Source organism: Scyliorhinus torazame, chromosome 17 (assembly GCF_047496885.1).
Source record: "Scyliorhinus torazame isolate Kashiwa2021f chromosome 17, sScyTor2.1, whole genome shotgun sequence".
Taxonomy (NCBI): Eukaryota; Metazoa; Chordata; class Chondrichthyes; order Carcharhiniformes; family Scyliorhinidae; genus Scyliorhinus; species Scyliorhinus torazame.
In genome coordinates, this window is record NC_092723.1 from 77,211,966 (window position 1) to 77,234,801 (window position 22,836).

Consider the following 22,836-nt stretch of genomic DNA (forward strand, 5'->3'; position numbering starts at 1 on the left):
CTGCTCTCTGACCCTCCCGGTCACTGTCGATGCTGCTCTCTGACCCGGTCACTGTCGATGCTGCTCTCTGACCCACCCGGTCACTGTCGAAGCTGCTCTGACCCGGTCACTGTCGATGCTGCTCTCTGACTCTCCTGGTCAGTTGATGCTGGTCTCTGACCCTCCCGGTCACTGTCGATGCTGCTCTCTGACCCTCCCGGTCAGTCGATGCTGCTCTCTGACCCTCCCGGTCACTGTCGATGCTGCTCTCTGACCCTCCCGGTCACTGTAGATGCTGCTCTCTGACCCTCCCGGTCACTGTTGATGCTGCTCTCTGACCCTCCCGGTCACTGTCGATGCTGCTCTCTGACCCTCCCGGTCAGTCGATGCTGCTCTCTGACCCTCCCGGTCACTGTCGATGCTGCTATCTGACCCTCCCGGTCACTGTAGATGCTGCTCTCTGACCCTCCCGGTCACTGTCGCTGCTGCTCTCTGACCCTCGTCACTGTCGATGCTGCTCTCTGACCCCCGTCACTGTTGATGCTGCTCTCTGACCCTCCCGGTCACTGTCGATGCTGCTCTCTGACTCTCCCGGTCACTGTCGATGCTGCTCTCCGACCCTCCCGGTCACTGTCGATGTTGCTCTCTGACCCTCCCGGTCACTGTCGATGCTGCTCTCTGACCCTCCCGGTCACTTTCGATGCCGCACCCTGACCCTCCCGGTCACTGTCGATGCTGAACTCTGACACTCGTCACTGTCGATGCTGCTCTCTGACCCTCCCGGTCACTGTCGAAGCTGCTCTCAGGCCCTCCCGGTCACTGTCGATGCTGCTCTCTGACCCGGTCACTGTTGATGCTGCTGTCTGACCCTCCCGGTCACTGTCGATGCTGCTCTCTGACCCTCCCGGTCACTGTCGATGCTGCTCTCTGACCCACCCGGTCACTGTCGATGCTGCTCTCTGACCCACCCGGTCACTGTCGATGCTGTTCTCTGACCCTCCCGGTCACTGTCGATGCTGCTCTCTTACCCTCCTGGTCACTGTCGATTCTGCTCTCTGACTCTCCCGGTCAGTTGATGCTGCTCACTGACCCTCCCTGTCACTGTCGATGATGCTCTCTGACCCTCCAGGTCACTGTCGATGCTGCTCTCTGACCCTCGTCACTGTCGATGCTGCTCTCTGACTCTCCTGGTCATTGTCGATGCTGCTCTCTGACCCTCCCGGTCACTGTCGATGCTGCTTTCTGACCCTCCCGGTCACTGTCGATGCTGCTCTCTGACCCTCCCGGCCACTGTCGATGCTGCTCTCTGACCCTCCCGGTCACTGTCGATGCTGCACTCTGACCCACCCGGTCATTGTCGATGCTGCTCTCTGACCCTCGTCACTGTAGATGCTGCTCTCTGACTCTCGTGGTCAGTTGATGCTGCATTCTGGCTCTCCTGGTCACTGTCGATTCTGCTCTCTGACCCTCCCGGTCACTGTAGATGCTGCTCTCTGACCCTCCCGGTCACTGTCGGTGCTGCTCTCCGACCCTCCCAGACCCTGTCGATGCTTCACTCTGACCCTCCCGGTCACTGGCGATGCTGCTCTCCGACTCTCCCGGTCACTGTCGATGCTGCTCTCTGACCCTCCCGGTCACTGTCGATGCTGCTCTCTGACCTTCCCGGTCACTGTCGATGCTGCTCTCAGACCCTCGTCACTGTTGATGCTCCTCTCTGACCGTCCTGGTCACTGTCGCTGCTGCTCTCTGACCCTCGTCACTGTCGATGCTGCTCTCTGACCCTCGTCACTGTTGATGCTGCTCTCTGACCCTCCCGGTCACTGTCGATGCTGCTCTCTGACCCTCCCGGTCACTGTCGATGCTGCTCCCTGACCCTCCCCGTCACTGTCGATGCTGCTCTCTGACCCTCACGGTCACTTTCGATGCTGCTCTCTGACCCTCCCGGTCACTGTCGATGCTGCACTCTGACCCTCCCGGTCACTGTCAATGCTGAACTTTGACCCTTGTCACTGTCGATGCTGCTCTCCGACCCTCCCGGTCACTGTCGATGCTGCACTCTGACCCTCCCGGTCACTGTCGATGCTGCACTCTGACCCTCCCGGTCAGTGTCGATGCTGGTCTCCGACCCTCCTGGTCAGTTGATGCTGCTCTCTGACCCTCCCGGTCACTGTCGATGCTGTACTCCGACCCTCCTGGTCAGTTGATGCTGCTCTCTGACCCTCCCAGTCACTGTCGATGCTGCTCCCTGACCCTCCCGGTCACTGTTGATGCTGTTCTCTGACCCTCCCGGTCACTGTCGGTGCTGCTCTCTGACCCTCCCGGTAACTGTCGATGCTGCTCTCTGACCCTCCCGGTCACTGTCGATGCTGCTCTCTGACCCTCCCAGTCACTGTCGATGCTGCTCTCTGACCCTCCCGGTCACTGTCGATGCTGCTCTCTGACCCTCCCGGTCACTGTCGATGCTGCTCTCTGACCCTCCCGGTCACTGTTGATGCTGCTCTCTGACCCACCCGGTCACTGTCGATGCTGTTCTCTGACCCTCCCGGTCACTGTCGATGCTGCTCTCTTACCCTCCTGGTCACTGTCGATTCTGCTCTCTGACTCTCCCGGTCAGTTGATGCTGCTCTCTGACCCTCCCTGTCACTGTCGATGATGCTCTCTGACCCTCCAGGTCACTGTCGATGCTGCTCTCTGACCCTCGTCACTGTCGATGCTGCTCTCTGACTCTCCTGGTCATTGTCGATGCTGCTCTCTGACCATCGTCACTGTTGATGCTGCTCTCTGACCGTCCTGGTCACTGTTGCTGCTGCTCTCTGACCCTCGTCACTGTCGATTCTGCTCTCTGACCCTCGTCACTGTTGATGCTGCGCTCTGACCCTCCCGGTCACTCACGATGCTGCTCTCTGACCCTCCCGGTCACTGTAGATGCTGCTCTCTGACCCTCCCGGTCGCTGTCGATGCTGCTCTCTGACCCTCGTCACTGTTGATGCTGCTCTCTGACCGTCCTGGTCACTGTCGCTGCTGCTCCCTGACCCTCGTCACTGTCGATGCTGCTCTCTGACCCTCGTCACAGTCGATGCTGCTCTCTGACCCTCGTCACTGTTGATGCTGCTCTCTGACCGTCCTGGTCACTGTCGCTGCTGCTCTCTGACCCTCGTCACTGTCGATGCTGCTCTCTGACCCTCGTCACTGTCGATGCTGCTCTCTGACCCTCGTCACTGTTGATGCTGCGCTCTGAACCTCCCGGTCACTGTCGATGCTGCTCTCTGACCCTCCCGGTCACTGTCGGTGCTGCTCTCTGACCCTCCCGGTCACTGTCGATGCTGCTCTCTGACTCTCCCGGTCACTGTCGATGCTGCTCTCTGACCCTCCCGGTCACTGTCGATGCTGCTCTCTGACCCTCCCGGTCACTGTCGATGCTGCTCTCTGACCCTCCCCTCACTGTCGATGCTGCTCTCTGACCCTCCCGGTCACTGTCGATGCTGCTCTCTGACCCTCCCGGTCACTGTCGATGCTGCTCTCTGACCCGGTCACTGTTGATGCTGCTCACTGACCCTCCCGGTCACTGTCGATGCTGCTCTCTGACCCTCCCGGTCACTGTCGATGCTGCTCTCTGACCCTCCCGGTCACTGTCGATGCTGCTCTCTGACCCTCCCAGTCACTGTCGATGCTGCTCTCTGACCCTCCCGCTCACTGTCGATGCTGCTCTCAGACCCACCCGGTCACTGTCGATGCTGCTCTCTGACCCTCCCGGTCACTGTCGATGCTGCTCTCTGACCCGGTCACTGTTGATGCTGCTCACTGACCCTCCCGGTCACTGTCGATGCTGCTCTCTGACCCTCCCGGTCACTGTCGATGCTGCTCTCTGACCCTCCCGGTCACTGTCGATGCTGCTCTCTGACCCTCCCAGTCACTGTCGATGCTGCTCTCTGACCCTCCCGCTCACTGTCGATGCTGCTCTCAGACCCACTCGGTCACTGTCGATGCTGCTCTCTGACCCTCCCGGTCACTGTCGATGCTGCTCTCTGACCCTCCCTGTCACTGTCGACGCTGCTCTCTGACCCTCGTCACTGTCGATGCTGCTTTCTGACCCTCCCGGTAACTGTCGATGCTGCACTCTGACCCTCCCGGTCACTGTTGATGCTGCTCTCTGACCCTCCCGGTCAGCCGATGCTGCTCTCTGACCCTCACGGTCACTGTCGATGCTGCTCTCTGACCCTCCCAGTCACTGTCGATGCTGCTCTCTGACCCGGTCACAGTCGATGCTGCTCTCTGACCCTCCCGGTCACTGTCGATGCTGCTCTCTGACCCTCCCGGTCAGCCGATGCTGCTCTCTGACCCTCCCGGTCACTGTCGATGCTGCTCTCTGACCCTCCCTGTCGCTGTCGATGCTGCTCTCTGACCCTCGTCACTGTTGATGCTGATCTCTGACCGTCCTGGTCACTGTCGCTGCTGCTCTCTGACCCTCGTCACTGTCGATGCTGCTCTCTGACCCTCGTCACTGTTGATGCTGCTCTCTGACCCTCCCGGTCACTGTCGATGCTGCTCTCTGACTCTCCTGGTCAGTTGATGCTGCACTCTGGCCCTCCCGGTCACTGTCAATGCTGCTCTCCGACCCTCCCAGTCACCGTCGATGCTGCTCTCTGACCCTCCCGGTCACTGTCGATGCTGCTCTCTGACCCTCCCGGTCACTGTTGATGCTGCTCTCTGACCCTCCCAGTCACTGTCGACGCTGCTCTCTGACCCTCCCGGTCACTGTCGATGCTGCTCTCTGACACTCCCGGTCACTGTCGATGCTGCTCTCCGACCCTCCCGGTCACTGTCGCTGATGCTCTCTGACCCTCCCGGTCACTGTCGATGCTTCTCTCTGACCCTCCCGGTCACTGTCGATGCTGCTCTCTGACTCTCGTGGTCAGTTGATGCTGCTCTCTGACCCTCCCGGTCACTGTCGATGCTGCTCTCTGGCCCTCCTGGTCACTGTCGATTCTGCTCTCTGACCCTCCCGGTCACTGTAGATGCTGCTCTCTGACCCTCCCGGTCACTGTAGATGCTGCTCTCTGACCCTGCCGGTCACTGTCGATGCTGCTCTCTGACTCTCCTGGTCAGTTGATGCAGCACTCTGACCCTCCCGGTCACTGTAGATGCTGCTCTCTGACCCTCCCGGTCACTGTCGATGCTGCTCTCTGACCCTCCCGGTCACTGTCGATGCTGCTCTCTGACCCGGTCACTGTCGATGCTGCTCTCTGACCCACCCGGTCACTGTCGAAGCTGCTCTGACCCGGTCACTGTCGATGCTGCTCTCTGACTCTCCTGGTCAGTTGATGCTGGTCTCTGACCCTCCCGGTCACTGTCGATGCTGCTCTCTGACCCTCCCGGTCAGTCGATGCTGCTCTCTGACCCTCCCGGTCACTGTCGATGCTGCTCTCTGACCCTCCCGGTCACTGTAGATGCTGCTCTCTGACCCTCCCGGTCACTGTTGATGCTGTTCTCTGACCCTCCCGGTCACTGTCGATGCTGCTCTCTGACCCTCCCGGTCAGTCGATGCTGCTCTCTGACCCTCCCGGTCACTGTCGATGCTGCTATCTGACCCTCCCGGTCACTGTAGATGCTGCTCTCTGACCCTCCCGGTCACTGTCGCTGCTGCTCTCTGACGCTCGTCACTGTCGATGCTGCTCTCTGACCCTCCCGGTCACTGTCGATGCTGCTCTCCGACCCTCCCGGTCACTGTCGATGTTGCTCTCTGACCCTCCCGGTCACTGTCGATGCTGCTCTCTGACCCTCCCGGTCACTGTCGATGCTGCTCTCTGACTCTCCCGGTCACTGTCGATGCTGCTCTCCGACCCTCCCGGTCACTGTCGATGTTGCTCTCTGACCCTCCCGGTCACTGTCGATGCTGCTCTCTGACCCTCCCGGTCACTGTCGATGCCGCACCCTGACCCTCCCGGTCACTTTCGATGCTGAACTCTGACCCTCGTCACTGTCGATGCTGCTCTCTGACCCTCCCGGTCACTGTCGAAGCTGCTCTCAGGCCCTCCCGGTCACTGTCGATGCTGCTCTCTGACCCGGTCACTGTTGATGCTGCTGTCTGACCCTCCCGGTCACTGTCGATGCTGCTCTCTGACCCTCCCGGTCACTGTCGATGCTGCTCTCTGACCCTCCCGGTCACTGTCGATGCTGCTCTCTGACCCTCCCGGTCACTGTCGATGCTGCTCTCTGACCCGGTCACTGTTGATGCTGCTCACTGACCCTCCCGGTCACTGTCGATGCTGCTCTCTGACCCTCCCGGTCAATGTCGATGCTGCTATCTGACCCTCCCGGTCACTGTCGATGCTGCTCTCTGACCCTCCCAGTCACTGTCGATGCTGCTCACTGACCCTCCCGCTCACTGTCGATGCTGCTCTCAGACCCACCCGGTCACTGTCGATGCTGCTCTCTGACCCTCCCGGTCACTGTCGATGCTGCTGTCTGACCCTCCCTGTCACTGTCGATGCTGCTCTCTGACCCTCGTCACTGTCGATGCTGCTTTCTGACCCTCCCGGTCACTGTCGATGCTGCACTCTGACCCTCCCGGTCACTGTTGATGCTGCTCTCTGACCCTCCCGGTCAGCCGATGCTGCTCTCTGACCCTCACGGTCACTGTCGATGCTGCTCTCTGACCCTCCCAGTCACTGTCGATGCTGCTCTCTGACCCGGTCACAGTCGATGCTGCTCTCTGACCCTCCCGGTCACTGTCGATGCTGCTCTCTGACCCTCCCGGTCAGCCGATGCTGCTCTCTGACCCTCCCGGTCACTGTCGATGCTGCTCTCTGACCCTCCCTGTCGCTTTCGATGCTGCTCTCTGACCCTCGTCACTGTTGATGCTGCTCTCTGACCGTCCTGGTCACTGTCGCTGCTGCTCTCTGACCCTCGTCACTGTCGATGCTGCTCTCGTCACTGTTGATGCTGCTCTCTGACCCTCCCGGTCACTGTCGATGCTGCTCTCTGACTCTCCTGGTCAGTTGATGCTGCACTCTGGCCCTCCCGGTCACTGTCAATGCTGCTCAGCGACCCTCCCAGTCACCGTCGATGCTGCTCTCTGACCCTCCCGGTCACTGTCGATGCTGCTCTCTGACCCTCCCGGTCACTGTCGATGCTGCTCTCTGACCCTCCCAGTCACTGTCGACGCTGCTCTCTGACCCTCCCGGTCACTGTCGATGCTGCTCTCTGACACTCCCGGTCACTGTCGATGCTGCTCTCCGACCCTCCCGGTCACTGTCGCTGATGCTCTCTGACCCTCCCGGTCACTGTCGATGCTTCTCTCTGACCCTCCCGGTCACTGTCGATGCTGCTCTCTGACTCTCGTGGTCAGTTGATGATGCTCTCTGACCCTCCCGGTCACTGTCGATGCTGCTCTCTGGCCCTCCTGGTCACTGTCGATTCTGCTCTCTGACCCTCCCGGTCACTGTAGATGCTGCTCTCTGACCCTCCCGGTCACTGTAGATGCTGCTCTCTGACCCTGCCGGTCACTGTCGATGCTGCTCTCTGACTCTCCTGGTCAGTTGATGCAGCACTCTGACCCTCTCGGTCACTGTAGATGCTGCTCTCTGACCCTCCCGGTCACTGTCGATGCTGCTCTCTGACCCTCCCGGTCACTGTCGATGCTGCTCTCTGACCCGGTCACTGTCGATGCTGCTCTCTGACCCACCCGGTCACTGTCGAAGCTGCTCTGACCCGGTCACTGTCGATGCTGCTCTCTGACTCTCCTGGTCAGTTGATGCTGGTCTCTGACCCTCCCGGTCACTGTCGATGCTGCTCTCTGACCCTCCCGGTCAGTCGATGCTGCTCTCTGACCCTCCCGGTCACTGTCGATGCTGCTCTCTGACCCTCCCGGTCACTGTAGATGCTGCTCTCTGACCCTCCCGGTCACTGTTGATGCTGCTCTCTGACCCTCCCGGTCACTGTCGATGCTGCTCTCTGACCCTCCCGGTCAGTCGATGCTGCTCTCTGACCCTCCCGGTCACTGTCGATGCTGCTATCTGACCCTCGCGGTCACTGTAGATGCTGCTCTCTGACCCTCCCGGTCACTGTCGCTGCTGCTCTCTGACGCTCGTCACTGTCGATGCTGCTCTCTGACCCCCGTCACTGTTGATGCTGCTCTCTGACCCTCCCGGTCACTGCCGATGCTGCTCTCTGACTCTCCCGGTCACTGTCGATGCTGCTCTCCGACCCTCCCGGTCACTGTCGATGTTGCTCTCTGACCCTCCCGGTCACTGTCGATGCTGCTCTCTGACCCTCCCGGTCACTGTCGATGCCGCACCCTGACCCTCCCGGTCACTGTCGATGCTGAACTCTGACCCTCGTCACTGTCGATGCTGCTCTCTGACCTTCCCGGTCACTGTCGAAGCTGCTCTCAGGCCCTCCCGGTCACTGTCGATGCTGCTCTCTGACCCGGTCACTGTTGATGCTGCTGTCTGACCCTCCCGGTCACTGTCGATGCTGCTCTCTGACCCTCCCGGTCACTGTCGATGCTGCTCTCTGACCCACCCGGTCACTGTCGATGCTGCTCTCTGACCCACCCGGTCACTGTCGATGCTGTTCTCTGACCCTCCCGGTCACTGTCGATGCTGCTCTCTTACCCTCCTGGTCACTGTCGATTCTGCTCTCTGACTCTCCCGGTCAGTTGATGCTGCTCTCTGACTCTCCTGGTCATTGTCGATGCTGCTCTCTGACCCTCCCGGTCACTGTCGATGCTGCTTTCTGACCCTCCCGGTCACTGTCGATGCTGCTCTCTGACCCTCCCGGCCACTGTCGATGCTGCACTCTGACCCTACCGGTCACTGTCGATGCTGCTCTCTGACCCTCCCGGTCACTGTCGATGTTGCTCTCTGACTCTCCTGGTCAGTTGATGCTGCTCTCTGACCCTCCCGGTCACTGTCGATGCTGCTCTCTGACCCTCCCGGTCACTGTAGATGCTGCTCTCTGACCCTCCCGGTCGCTGTCGATGCTGCTCTCTGACCATCGTCACTGTTGATGCTGCTCTCTGACCGTCCTGGTCACTGTTGCTGCTGCTCTCTGACCCTCGTCACTGTCGATTCTGCTCTCTGACCCTCGTCACTGTTGATGCTGCGCTCTGACCCTCCCGGTCACTCACGATGCTGCTCTCTGACCCTCCCGGTCACTGTAGATGCTGCTCTCTGACCCTCCCGGTCGCTGTCGATGCTGCTCTCTGACCCTCGTCACTGTTGATGCTGCTCTCTGACCGTCCTGGTCACTGTCGCTGCTGCTCCCTGACCCTCGTCACTGTCGATGCTGCTCTCTGACCCTCGTCACAGTCGATGCTGCTCTCCGACCCTCGTCACTGTTGATGCTGCGCTCTGACCCTCCCGGTCACTGTCGATGCTGCTCTCTGACCCTCGTCACTGTTGATGCTGCTCTCTGACCGTCCTGGTGACTGTCGCTGCTGCTCTCTGACCCTCGTCACTGTCGATGCTGCTCTCGGACCCTCGTCACTGTCGATGCTGCTCTCTGACCCTCGTCACTGTTGATGCTGCGCTCTGACCCTCCCGGTCACTGTCGATGCTGCTCTCTGACCCTCCCGGTCAGCCGATGCTGCTCTCTGACCCTCACGGTCACTGTCGATGCTGCTCTCTGACCCTCCCAGTCACTGTCGATGCTGCTCTCTGACCCGGTCACAGTCGATGCTGCTCTCTGACCCTCCCGGTCACTGTCGATGCTGCTCTCTGACCCTCCCCTCACTGTCGATGCTGCTCTCTGACCCTCCCGGTCACTGTCGATGCTGCTCTCTTACCCTCCCGGTCACTGTCGATGCTGCTCTCTGACCCTCGTCACTGTCGATGCTGCTCTCTGACCCTCCCGGTCACTGTCGATGCTGCTCTCTGACCCTCCCGGTCACTGTCGATGCTGCTCTCTGACCCTCCCCTCACTGTCGATGCTGCTCTCTGACCCTCCCGGTCACTGTCGATGCTGCTCTCTGACCCTCCCGGTCACTGTCGATGCTGCTCTCTGACCCTCGTCACTGTCGATGCTGCTCTCTGACTCTCCCGGTCACTGTCGATGCTGCTCTCTGACCCTCCCGGTCACTGTCGATGCTGCTCTCTGACCCTCCCGGTCACTGTCGATGCTGCTCTCTGACCCTCCCCTCACTGTCGATGCTGCTCTCTGACCCTCCCGGTCACTGTCGATGCTGCTCTCTGACCCTCCCGGTCACTGTCGATGCTGCTCTCTGACCCGGTCACTGTTGATGCTGCTCACTGACCCTCCCGGTCACTGTCGATGCTGCTCTCTGACCCTCCCGGTCACTGTCGATGCTGCTCTCTGACCCTCCCGGTCACTGTCGATGCTGCTCTCTGACCCTCCCAGTCACTGTCGATGCTGCTCTCTGACCCTCCCGCTCACTGTCGATGCTGCTCTCAGACCCACCCGGTCACTGTCGATGCTGCTCTCTGACCCTCCCGGTCACTGTCGATGCTGCTCTCTGACCCGGTCACTGTTGATGCTGCTCACTGACCCTCCCGGTCACTGTCGATGCTGCTCTCTGACCCTCCCGGTCACTGTCGATGCTGCTCTCTGACCCTCCCGGTCGCTGTCGATGCTGCTCTCTGACCCTCCCAGTCACTGTCGATGCTGCTCTCTGACCCTCCCGCTCACTGTCGATGCTGCTCTCAGACCCACCCGGTCACTGTCGATGCTGCTCTCTGACCCTCCCGGTCACTGTCGATGCTGCTCTCTGACCCTCCCTGTCACTGTCGACGCTGCTCTCTGACCCTCGTCACTGTCGATGCTGCTTTCTGACCCTCCCGGTCACTGTCGATGCTGCACTCTGACCCTCCCGGTCACTGTTGATGCTGCTCTCTGACCCTCCCGGTCAGCCGATGCTGCTCTCTGACCCTCACGGTCACTGTCGATGCTGCTCTCTGACCCTCCCAGTCACTGTCGATGCTGCTCTCTGACCCGGTCACAGTCGATGCTGCTCTCTGACCCTCCCGGTCACTGTCGATGCTGCTCTCTGACCCTCCCGGTCAGCCGATGCTGCTCTCTGACCCTCCCGGTCACTGTCGATGCTGCTCTCTGACCCTCCCTGTCGCTGTCGATGCTGCTCTCTGACCCTCGTCACTGTTGATGCTGATCTCTGACCGTCCTGGTCACTGTCGCTGCTGCTCTCTGACCCTCGTCACTGTCGATGCTGCTCTCTGACCCTCGTCACTGTTGATGCTGCTCTCTGACCCTCCCGGTCACTGTCGATGCTGCTCTCTGACTCTCCTGGTCAGTTGATGCTGCACTCTGGCCCTCCCGGTCACTGTCAATGCTGCTCTCCGACCCTCCCAGTCACCGTCGATGCTGCTCTCTGACCCTCCCGGTCACTGTCGATGCTGCTCTCTGACCCTCCCGGTCACTGTTGATGCTGCTCTCTGACCCTCCCAGTCACTGTCGACGCTGCTCTCTGACCCTCCCGGTCACTGTCGATGCTGCTCTCTGACACTCCCGGTCACTGTCGATGCTGCTCTCCGACCCTCCCGGTCACTGTCGCTGATGCTCTCTGACCCTCCCGGTCACTGTCGATGCTTCTCTCTGACCCTCCCGGTCACTGTCGATGCTGCTCTCTGACTCTCGTGGTCAGTTGATGCTGCTCTCTGACCCTCCCGGTCACTGTCGATGCTGCTCTCTGGCCCTCCTGGTCACTGTCGATTCTGCTCTCTGACCCTCCCGGTCACTGTAGATGCTGCTCTCTGACCCTCCCGGTCACTGTAGATGCTGCTCTCTGACCCTGCCGGTCACTGTCGATGCTGCTCTCTGACTCTCCTGGTCAGTTGATGCAGCACTCTGACCCTCCCGGTCACTGTAGATGCTGCTCTCTGACCCTCCCGGTCACTGTCGATGCTGCTCTCTGACCCTCCCGGTCACTGTCGATGCTGCTCTCTGACCCGGTCACTGTCGATGCTGCTCTCTGACCCACCCGGTCACTGTCGAAGCTGCTCTGACCCGGTCACTGTCGATGCTGCTCTCTGACTCTCCTGGTCAGTTGATGCTGGTCTCTGACCCTCCCGGTCACTGTCGATGCTGCTCTCTGACCCTCCCGGTCAGTCGATGCTGCTCTCTGACCCTCCCGGTCACTGTCGATGCTGCTCTCTGACCCTCCCGGTCACTGTAGATGCTGCTCTCTGACCCTCCCGGTCACTGTTGATGCTGCTCTCTGACCCTCCCGGTCACTGTCGATGCTGCTCTCTGACCCTCCCGGTCAGTCGATGCTGCTCTCTGACCCTCCCGGTCACTGTCGATGCTGCTATCTGACCCTCCCGGTCACTGTAGATGCTGCTCTCTGACCCTCCCGGTCACTGTCGCTGCTGCTCTCTGACGCTCGTCACTGTCGATGCTGCTCTCTGACCCTCCCGGTCACTGTCGATGCTGCTCTCCGACCCTCCCGGTCACTGTCGATGTTGCTCTCTGACCCTCCCGGTCACTGTCGATGCTGCTCTCTGACCCTCCCGGTCACTGTCGATGCTGCTCTCTGACTCTCCCGGTCACTGTCGATGCTGCTCTCCGACCCTCCCGGTCACTGTCGATGTTGCTCTCTGACCCTCCCGGTCACTGTCGATGCTGCTCTCTGACCCTCCCGGTCACTGTCGATGCCGCACCCTGACCCTCCCGGTCACTTTCGATGCTGAACTCTGACCCTCGTCACTGTCGATGCTGCTCTCTGACCCTCCCGGTCACTGTCGAAGCTGCTCTCAGGCCCTCCCGGTCACTGTCGATGCTGCTCTCTGACCCGGTCACTGTTGATGCTGCTGTCTGACCCTCCCGGTCACTGTCGATGCTGCTCTCTGACCCTCCCGGTCACTGTCGATGCTGCTCTCTGACCCTCCCGGTCACTGTCGATGCTGCTCTCTGACCCTCCCGGTCACTGTCGATGCTGCTCTCTGACCCGGTCACTGTTGATGCTGCTCACTGACCCTCCCGGTCACTGTCGATGCTGCTCTCTGACCCTCCCGGTCAATGTCGATGCTGCTATCTGACCCTCCCGGTCACTGTCGATGCTGCTCTCTGACCCTCCCAGTCACTGTCGATGCTGCTCTCTGACCCTCCCGCTCACTGTCGATGCTGCTCTCAGACCCACCCGGTCACTGTCGATGCTGCTCTCTGACCCTCCCGGTCACTGTCGATGCTGCTGTCTGACCCTCCCTGTCACTGTCGATGCTGCTCTCTGACCCTCGTCACTGTCGATGCTGCTTTCTGACCCTCCCGGTCACTGTCGATGCTGCACTCTGACCCTCCCGGTCACTGTTGATGCTGCTCTCTGACCCTCCCGGTCAGCCGATGCTGCTCTCTGACCCTCACGGTCACTGTCGATGCTGCTCTCTGACCCTCCCAGTCACTGTCGATGCTGCTCTCTGACCCGGTCACAGTCGATGCTGCTCTCTGAACCTCCCGGTCACTGTCGATGCTGCTCTCTGACCCTCCCGGTCAGCCGATGCTGCTCTCTGACCCTCCCGGTCACTGTCGATGCTGCTCTCTGACCCTCCCTGTCGCTTTCGATGCTGCTCTCTGACCCTCGTCACTGTTGATGCTGCTCTCTGACCGTCCTGGTCACTGTCGCTGCTGCTCTCTGACCCTCGTCACTGTCGATGCTGCTCTCGTCACTGTTGATGCTGCTCTCTGACCCTCCCGGTCACTGTCGATGCTGCTCTCTGACTCTCCTGGTCAGTTGATGCTGCACTCTGGCCCTCCCGGTCACTGTCAATGCTGCTCTCCGACCCTCCCAGTCACCGTCGATGCTGCTCTCTGACCCTCCCGGTCACTGTCGATGCTGCTCTCTGACCCTCCCGGTCACTGTCGATGCTGCTCTCTGACCCTCCCAGTCACTGTCGACGCTGCTCTCTGACCCTCCCGGTCACTGTCGATGCTGCTCTCTGACACTCCCGGTCACTGTCGATGCTGCTCTCCGACCCTCCCGGTCACTGTCGCTGATGCTCTCTGACCCTCCCGGTCACTGTCGATGCTTCTCTCTGACCCTCCCGGTCACTGTCGATGCTGCTCTCTGACTCTCGTGGTCAGTTGATGATGCTCTCTGACCCTCCCGGTCACTGTCGATGCTGCTCTCTGGCCCTCCTGGTCACTGTCGATTCTGCTCTCTGACCCTCCCGGTCACTGTAGATGCTGCTCTCTGACCCTCCCGGTCACTGTAGATGCTGCTCTCTGACCCTGCCGGTCACTGTCGATGCTGCTCTCTGACTCTCCTGGTCAGTTGATGCAGCACTCTGACCCTCCCGGTCACTGTAGATGCTGCTCTCTGACCCTCCCGGTCACTGTCGATGCTGCTCTCTGACCCTCCCGGTCACTGTCGATGCTGCTCTCTGACCCGGTCACTGTCGATGCTGCTCTCTGACCCACCCGGTCACTGTCGAAGCTGCTCTGACCCGGTCACTGTCGATGCTGCTCTCTGACTCTCCTGGTCAGTTGATGCTGGTCTCTGACCCTCCCGGTCACTGTCGATGCTGCTCTCTGACCCTCCCGGTCAGTCGATGCTGCTCTCTGACCCTCCCGGTCACTGTCGATGCTGCTCTCTGACCCTCCCGGTCACTGTAGATGCTGCTCTCTGACCCTCCCGGTCACTGTTGATGCTGCTCTCTGACCCTCCCGGTCACTGTCGATGCTGCTCTCTGACCCTCCCGGTCAGTCGATGCTGCTCTCTGACCCTCCCGGTCACTGTCGATGCTGCTATCTGACCCTCCCGGTCACTGTAGATGCTGCTCTCTGACCCTCCCGGTCACTGTCGCTGCTGCTCTCTGACGCTCGTCACTGTCGATGCTGCTCTCTGACCCCCGTCACTGTTGATGCTGCTCTCTGACCCTCCCGGTCACTGTCGATGCTGCTCTCTGACTCTCCCGGTCACTGTCGATGCTGCTCTCCGACCCTCCCGGTCACTGTCGATGTTGCTCTCTGACCCTCCCGGTCACTGTCGATGCTGCTCTCTGACCCTCCCGGTCACTGTCGATGCCGCACCCTGACCCTCCCGGTCACTGTCGATGCTGAACTCTGACCCTCGTCACTGTCGATGCTGCTCTCTGACCTTCCCGGTCACTGTCGAAGCTGCTCTCAGGCCCTCCCGGTCACTGTCGATGCTGCTCTCTGACCCGGTCACTGTTGATGCTGCTGTCTGACCCTCCCGGTCACTGTCGATGCTGCTCTCTGACCCTCTCGGTCACTGTCGATGCTGCTCTCTGACCCACCCGGTCACTGTCGATGCTGCTCTCTGACCCACCCGGTCACTGTCGATGCTGTTCTCTGACCCTCCCGGTCACTGTCGATGCTGCTCTCTTACCCTCCTGGTCACTGTCGATTCTGCTCTCTGACTCTCCCGGTCAGTTGATGCTGCTCTCTGACTCTCCTGGTCATTGTCGATGCTGCTCTCTGACCCTCCCGGTCACTGTCGATGCTGCTTTCTGACCCTCCCGGTCACTGTCGATGCTGCTCTCTGACCCTCCCGGCCACTGTCGATGCTGCACTCTGACCCTACCGGTCACTGCCGATGCTGCTCTCTGACCCTCCCGGTCACTGTCGATGTTGCTCTCTGACTCTCCTGGTCAGTTGATGCTGCTCTCTGACCCTCCCGGTCACTGTCGATGCTGCTCTCTGACCCTCCCGGTCACTGTAGATGCTGCTCTCTGACCCTCCCGGTCGCTGTCGATGCTGCTCTCTGACCATCGTCACTGTTGATGCTGCTCTCTGACCGTCCTGGTCACTGTTGCTGCTGCTCTCTGACCCTCGTCACTGTCGATTCTGCTCTCTGACCCTCGTCACTGTTGATGCTGCGCTCTGACCCTCCCGGTCACTCACGATGCTGCTCTCTGACCCTCCCGGTCACTGTAGATGCTGCTCTCTGACCCTCCCGGTCGCTGTCGATGCTGCTCTCTGACCCTCGTCACTGTTGATGCTGCTCTCTGACCGTCCTGGTCACTGTCGCTGCTGCTTCCTGACCCTCGTCACTGTCGATGCTGCTCTCTGACCCTCGTCACAGTCGATGCTGCTCTCCGACCCTCGTCACTGTTGATGCTGCGCTCTGACCCTCCCGGTCACTGTCGATGCTGCTCTCTGACCCTCGTCACTGTTGATGCTGCTCTCTGACCGTCCTGGTCACTGTCGCTGCTGCTCTCTGACCCTCGTCACTGTCGATGCTGCTCTCGGACCCTCGTCACTGTCGATGCTGCTCTCTGACCCTCGTCACTGTTGATGCTGCGCTCTGACCCTCCCGGTCACTGTCGATGCTGCTCTCTGACCCTCCCGGTCAGCCGATGCTGCTCTCTGACCCTCACGGTCACTGTCGATGCTGCTCTCTGACCCTCCCAGTCACTGTCGATGCTGCTCTCTGACCCGGTCACAGTCGATGCTGCTCTCTGACCCTCCCGGTCACTGTCGATGCTGCTCTCTGACCCTCCCCTCACTGTCGATGCTGCTCTCTGACCCTCCCGGTCACTGTCGATGCTGCTCTCTTACCCTCCCGGTCACTGTCGATGCTGCTCTCTGACCCTCGTCACTGTCGATGCTGCTCTCTGACCCTCCCGGTCACTGTCGATGCTGCTCTCTGACCCTCCCGGTCACTGTCGATGCTGCTCTCTGACCCTCCCCTCACTGTCGATGCTGCTCTCTGACCCTCCCGGTCACTGTCGATGCTGCTCTCTGACCCTCCCGGTCACTGTCGATGCTGCTCTCTGACCCTCGTCACTGTCGATGCTGCTCTCTGACTCTCCCGGTCACTGTCGATGCTGCTCTCTGACCCTCCCGGTCACTGTCGATGCTGCTCTCTGACCCTCCCGGTCACTGTCGATGCTGCTCTCTGACCCTCCCCTCACTGTCGATGCTGCTCTCTGACCCTCCCGGTCACTGTCGATGCTGCTCTCTGACCCTCCCGGTCACTGTCGATGCTGCTCTCTGACCCTCGTCACTGTCGATGCTGCTCTCTGACCCTCCCGCTCACTGTCGATGCTGCTCTCAGACCCACCCGGTCACTGTCGATGCTGCTCTCTGACCCTCCCGGTCACTGTCGATGCTGCTCTCTTACCCTCCCTGTCACTGTCGACGCTGCTCTCTGACCCTCGTCACTGTCGATGCTGCTTTCTGACCCTCCCGGTCACTGTCGATGCTGCACTCTGACCCTCCCGGTCACTGTTGATGCTGCTCTCTGACCCTCCCGGTCAGCCGATGCTGCTCTCTGCCCTCACGGTCACTGTCGATGCTGCTCTCTGACCCTCCCAGTCACTGTCGATGCTGCTCTCTGACCCGGTCACAGTCGATGCTGCTCTCTGACCCTCCCGGTCACTGTCGATGCTGCTCTCTGACCCTCTCGGTCAGCCGATGCTGCTCTCTGACCCTCCCGGTCACTGTCGATGCTGCTCTCTGACCCTCCCTGTCGCTGTCGATGCTGCTCTCTGACCCTCGTCACTGTTGATGCTGCTCTCTGACCGTCCTGGTCACTGTCGCTGCTGCTCTCTGACCCTCGTCACTGTCGATGCTGCTCTCTGACCCTCGTCACTGTTGATGCTGCTCTCTGACCCTCCCGGTCACTGTCGATGCTGCTCTCTGACCCTCCCGGTCACTGTCGATGCTCCTCTCTGACCCTCACGGTCACTTTCGATGCTGCTCTCTGACCTCCCGGTCACTGTCGATGCTGCACTCTGACCCTCCCGGTCACTGTTGATGCTGAACTCTGAACCCCGTCACTGTCGATGCTGCTCTCCGACCCTCCCGGTCACTGTCGATGCTGAACTCTGACCCTCGTCACTGTCGATGCTGCTCTCCGACCCTCCCGGTCACTGTCGATGCTGCACTTTGACCCTTCCGGTCACTGTCGATGCTGCTCTCTGACCCTCGTCACTGTCGATGCTGCACTCAGGACCTCCCAGTCACTGTAGATGCTGCTCTCTGACCCTCCCGGTCACAGTCGATGCTGCTCTCCGACCCACCTGGTCACTGTCGCTGCTGCTCTCTGACCCTCCCGGTCACTGTCGATGCTGCTCTCTGACCCTCCCAGTCACTGTCGGTGCTGCTCTCTGACCCTCCCGGTCACTGTCGATGCTGCTCTCTGACCTTCCCGGTCACTGTCGATGCTGCTCTCCGACCCTCCCGGTCACTGTCGATGCTGCTCTCCGACCCTTCCGGTCACTGTCGATGCTGCTCTCTGACCCTCCCGGTCACTGTCGATGCTGCTCTCTGACCCTCCCGGTCACTGTCGATGCTGCTCTCTGACCCTCCCTGTCACTGTCGATGCTGCTCTCTGACCCTCCCTGTCACTGTCGATGCTGCTCTCTGACCCTCCCGGTCACTGTCGATGCTGCTTTCTGACCCTCCCGGTCACTGTCGATGCTGCTCTCTGACCCTCCCGGTCACTGTCGATGCTGCTCTCCGACCCTTCCGGTCACTGTCGATGCTGGTCTCTGACCCTCCCGGTCACTGTCGATGCTGCTCTCTGACCCTCCCGGTCACTGTCGATGCTGCTCTCTGACCCTCCCAGTCACTGTTGATGCTGCTCTCTGACCCTCCCGGTCACTGTCGATGCTGCTCTCTGACCCTCCCGGTCACTGTCGATGCTGCTCTCTGACCCTCCCGGGCACTGTCGATGCTGCTCTCTGACCCTCCCGGTCACTGTCGATGCTGCTCTCTGACCCTCCCGGTCACTGTCGATGCTGCTCTCTGACCCTCCCGGTCACTGTCGATGCTGCTCTCTGACCCTCCCGGTCACTGTCGATGCTGCTCTCTGACCCTCCCGGTCACTGTCGATGCTGCTCTCTGACCCTCCTGGTCACTGTCGATGCTGCTCTCTGACCCTCCCGGTCACTGTCGCTGCTTCTCTCTGACCCTCCTGGTCACTGTCGATGCTGCTCCCTGACTCTTCCGGTGTGAGAGTGATGTTTGGTGGGAGAGAGTGAGGGTCGCTGAGAGTGAGGGTGGGAGAGAGTGAGGATTGGAGCGAGTGAGGGTGGGAGAGTGTGAGGGTGGAAGAGAGTGTGGGTCGGAGAGAGTGAGGGTGGGAGAGAGAGTGAGATGGGATAGAGTGAGGGTGGGAGAGAAAGTGAGATGGGCGAGAGTGAGGGTGGGAGAGAGTGTGGGTGGGAGAGAGTGAGGTTGGGAGAGAGTGAGGGTGGGAGAGAGAGTGAGATGCGATAGAGTGAGGGTGGGAGAGAGTGAGGGTGGGAGAGAGTGAGGGTGGGAGAGTGTGAGGGTGAGAGAGAGAGTGAGGGTGGGAGAGAGTGAGGATGGGAGCGAGTGAGGGTGGGAGAGAGTGAGGGTGGGAGAGAGAGTGAGATGGGAGAGAGTGAGGGTGGGAGAGAGAGTGAGAGTGGGAGAGAGTGAGGATGGGAGAGAGTGAGGGTGGGAGAGAGAGTGAGAGTGGGAGAGAGTGAGGATGGGAGAGAGTGAGGGTGGGAGAGAGTGAGGATGGGAGCGAGTGAGGGTGGGAGAGAGTGAGGGTGGGAGAGAGTGAGGGTGGGAGAGAGTGAGGGTGGGAGAGAGAGTGAGGATGGGAGAGAGTGAGGATGGGAGCGAGTGAGGGTGAGAGAGAGTGAGGATGGGAGAGAGTGAGGGTGGGAGAGAGTGAGGGTGGGAGAGAGTGAGAGTGGGAGAGAGTGAGGATGGGAGAGAGTGAGGGTGGGAGAGAGAGTGAGGATGGGAGAGAGTGAGGATGGGAGCGAGTGAGGGTGAGAGAGAGTGAGGATGGGAGAGAGTGAGGGTGGGAGAGAGTGAGGGTGGGAGAGAGTGAGAGTGGGAGAGAGTGAGGATGGGAGAGAGTGAGGGTGGGAGAGAGTGAGAGTGGGAGAGAGTGAGGATGGGAGCGAGTGAGGGTGGGAGAGAGTGAGGGTGGGAGAGAGTGAGGATGGGAGAGAGTGAGGGTGAGAGAGAGTGAGGGTGGGAGAGAGTGAGAGTGGGAGAGAGTGAGGATGGGAGCGAGTGAGGGTGGGAGAGAGTGAGGGTGAGAGAGAGTGAGAGTGGGAGAGAGTGAGGATGGGAGCGAGTGAGGGTGGGAGAGAGTGAGGATGGGAGCGAGTGAGGGTGGGAGAGAGTGAGGGTGGGAGAGAGTGAGGATGGGAGAGAGTGAGAGTGGGAGAGAGTGAGGATGGGAGCGAGTGAGGGTGGGAGAGAGTGAGGATGGGAGCGAGTGAGGGTGGGAGAGAGTGAGGGTGGGAGAGAGTGAGGGTGGGAGAGAGTGAGGATGGGAGAGAGTGAGGGTGGGAGAGAGTGAGGGTGGGAGAGAGTGAGGATGGGAGCGAGTGAGGGTGGGAGAGAGTGAGAGTGAGAGAGAGTGAGGGTGGGAGAGAGTGAGGGTGGGAGAGAGTGAGGATGGGAGCGAGTGAGGGTGGGAGAGAGTGAGGGTGGGAGAGAGTGAGGGTGGGAGAGAGTGAGGATGGGAGAGAGTGAGGGTGGGAGAGAGTGAGGGTGAGAGAGAGTGAGAGTGGGAGAGAGTGAGGATGGGAGCGAGTGAGGGTGGGAGAGAGTGAGAGTGGGAGAGAGTGAGGGTGGGAGAGAGTGAGGATGGGAGAGAGTGAGGGTGAGAGAGAGTGAGAGTGGGAGAGAGTGAGGGTGGGAGAGAGTGAGGGTGGGAGAGAGTGAGGGTGAGAGAGAGAGTGAGAGTGGGAGAGTGTGAGGGTGGGAGAGAGTGAGGATGGGAGAGAGTGAGGATGGGAGCGAGTGAGGGTGGGAGAGAGTGAGGGTGGGAGAGAGTGAGGGTGGGAGAGAGTGAGGGTGGGAGAGAGTGAGGGTGGGAGAGAGTGAGGATGGGAGAGAGTGAGGATGGGAGCGAGTGAGGGTGGGAGAGAGTGAGGGTGGGAGAGAGTGAGGGTGAGAGAGAGTGAGAGTGGGAGAGAGTGAGGGTGGGAGAGAGTGAGGGTGGGAGAGAGTGAGGATGGGAGCGAGTGAGGGTGGGAGAGAGTGAGGGTGGGAGAGAGTGAGGATGGGAGCGAGTGAGGGTGGGAGCGAGTGAGGGTGGGAGCGAGTGAGGGTGGGAGAGAGTGAGGGTGGGAGAGAGTGAGGGTGGGAGCGAGTGAGGATGGGAGCGAGTGAGGGTGGGAGAGAGTGAGGGTGGGAGAGAGTGAGGGTGGGAGCGAGTGAGGGTGGGAGCGAGTGAGGGTGGGAGAGAGTGAGGTTGGGAGAGAGTGAGGGTGGGAGAGAGTGAGGGTGGGAGAGAGTGAGGGTGGGAGAGAGTGAGGATGGGAGCGAGTGAGGATGGGAGAGAGTGAGGGTGGGAGAGAGTGAGGCTGGGAGAGAGTGAGGGTGGGAGAGAGTGAGGGTGGGGGAGAGTGAGGGTGGGAGAGAGTGAGGGTGGGAGAGAGTGAGGGTGGGAGAGAGAGTGAGGATGGGAGAGAGTGAGGGTGGGAGAGAGTGAGGGTGGGAGAGAGTGAGGATGGGAGAGAGTGAGGGTGAGAGAGAGTGAGGGTGGGAGCGAGTGAGGGTGGGAGAGAGTGAGAGTGGGAGAGAGTGAGATGGGAGAGAGTGAGGGTGGGAGAGAGTGAGGGTGGGAGAGAGTGAGATGGGAGAGAGTGAGGGTGGGAGAGAGTGAGGGTGGGAGAGAGTGAGGGTGGGAGAGAGTGAGGGTGGGAGCGAGTGAGGGTGGGAGCGAGTGAGGGTGGGAGAGAGTGAGGGTGGGAGCGAGTGAGGATGGGAGAGAGTGAGGGTGGGAGAGAGAGTGAGGATGGGAGAGAGTGAGGGTGGGAGAGAGTGAGGGTGGGAGAGAGTGAGGATGGGAAGAGAGTGAGGTGAGTGAGTGGGAGAGAGTGAGGGTGGGAGAGAGAGTGAGGATGGGAGAGAGTGAGGGTGGGAGAGAGTGAGGATGGGAGAGAGTGAGGGTGGGAGAGAGTGAGGGTGGGAGAGAGTGAGGATGGGAGAGAGTGAGGGTGGGAGAGAGAGTGAGGATGGGAGAGAGTGAGGATGGGAGAGAGTGAGGGTGGGGAGAGAGTGAAGGTGAGAGAGAGTGAGGGTGGGAGAGAGTGAGGATGGGAGCGAGTGAGGGTGGGGAGAGAGTGAGGGTGAGAGAGAGTGAGGATGGGAGAGAGTGAGGATGGGAGCGAGTGAGGATGGGAGAGAGAGTGAGGGTGGGAGAGAGTGAGGATGGAGCGAGTGAGGGTGGGAGAGAGTGAGGGTGGGAGAGAGTGAGGGTGAGAGAGAGTGAGGGTGGGAGCGAGTGAGGGTGGGAGAGAGTGAGGGTGAGAGAGAGTGAGGGTGGGAGAGAGTGAGGGTGGGAGAGAGTGAGGGTGAGAGAGAGTGAGGGTGGGAGCGAGTGAGGGTGGGAGAGAGAATGAGGGTGAGAGAGAGTGAGGGTGGGAGAGAGTGAGGGTGGGAGAGAGTGAGGGTGAGAGAGAGTGAGGGTGGGGAGCGAGTGAGGGTGGGAGAGAGTGAGGGTGAGAGAGAGTGAGGGTGGGAGAGAGTGAGGGTGGGAGAGAGTGAGGGTGAGAGAGAGTGAGGGTGGGAGCGAGTGAGGGTGGGAGAGAGTATGAGGGTGAGAGAGAGTGAGGGTGGGAGAGAGTGAGGGTGGGAGAGAGTGAGGGTGGGAGAGAGTGAGGGTGAGAGAGAGTGAGGGTGGGAGCGAGTGAGGGTGGGAGAGAGATGAGGGTGGAGAGAGTGAGGGTGGAGAGAGTGAGGGTGAGAGAGAGTGAGGGTGGGAGAGAGTGAGGGTGAGAGAGAGTGAGGGTGGGAGAGAGTGAGGGTGAGAGAGAGTGAGGGTGGGAGAGAGTGAGGGTGAGAGAGAGTGAGGGTGGGAGAGAGTGAGGGTGGGAGAGAGAATGAGATGGGAGAGAGTGTGATGGGGAGAGAGTGAGGGTGGGAGAGAGTGAGGGGTGGGAGAGAGAGTGAGGGTGGGGGAGAGTGAGGGTGGGGGAG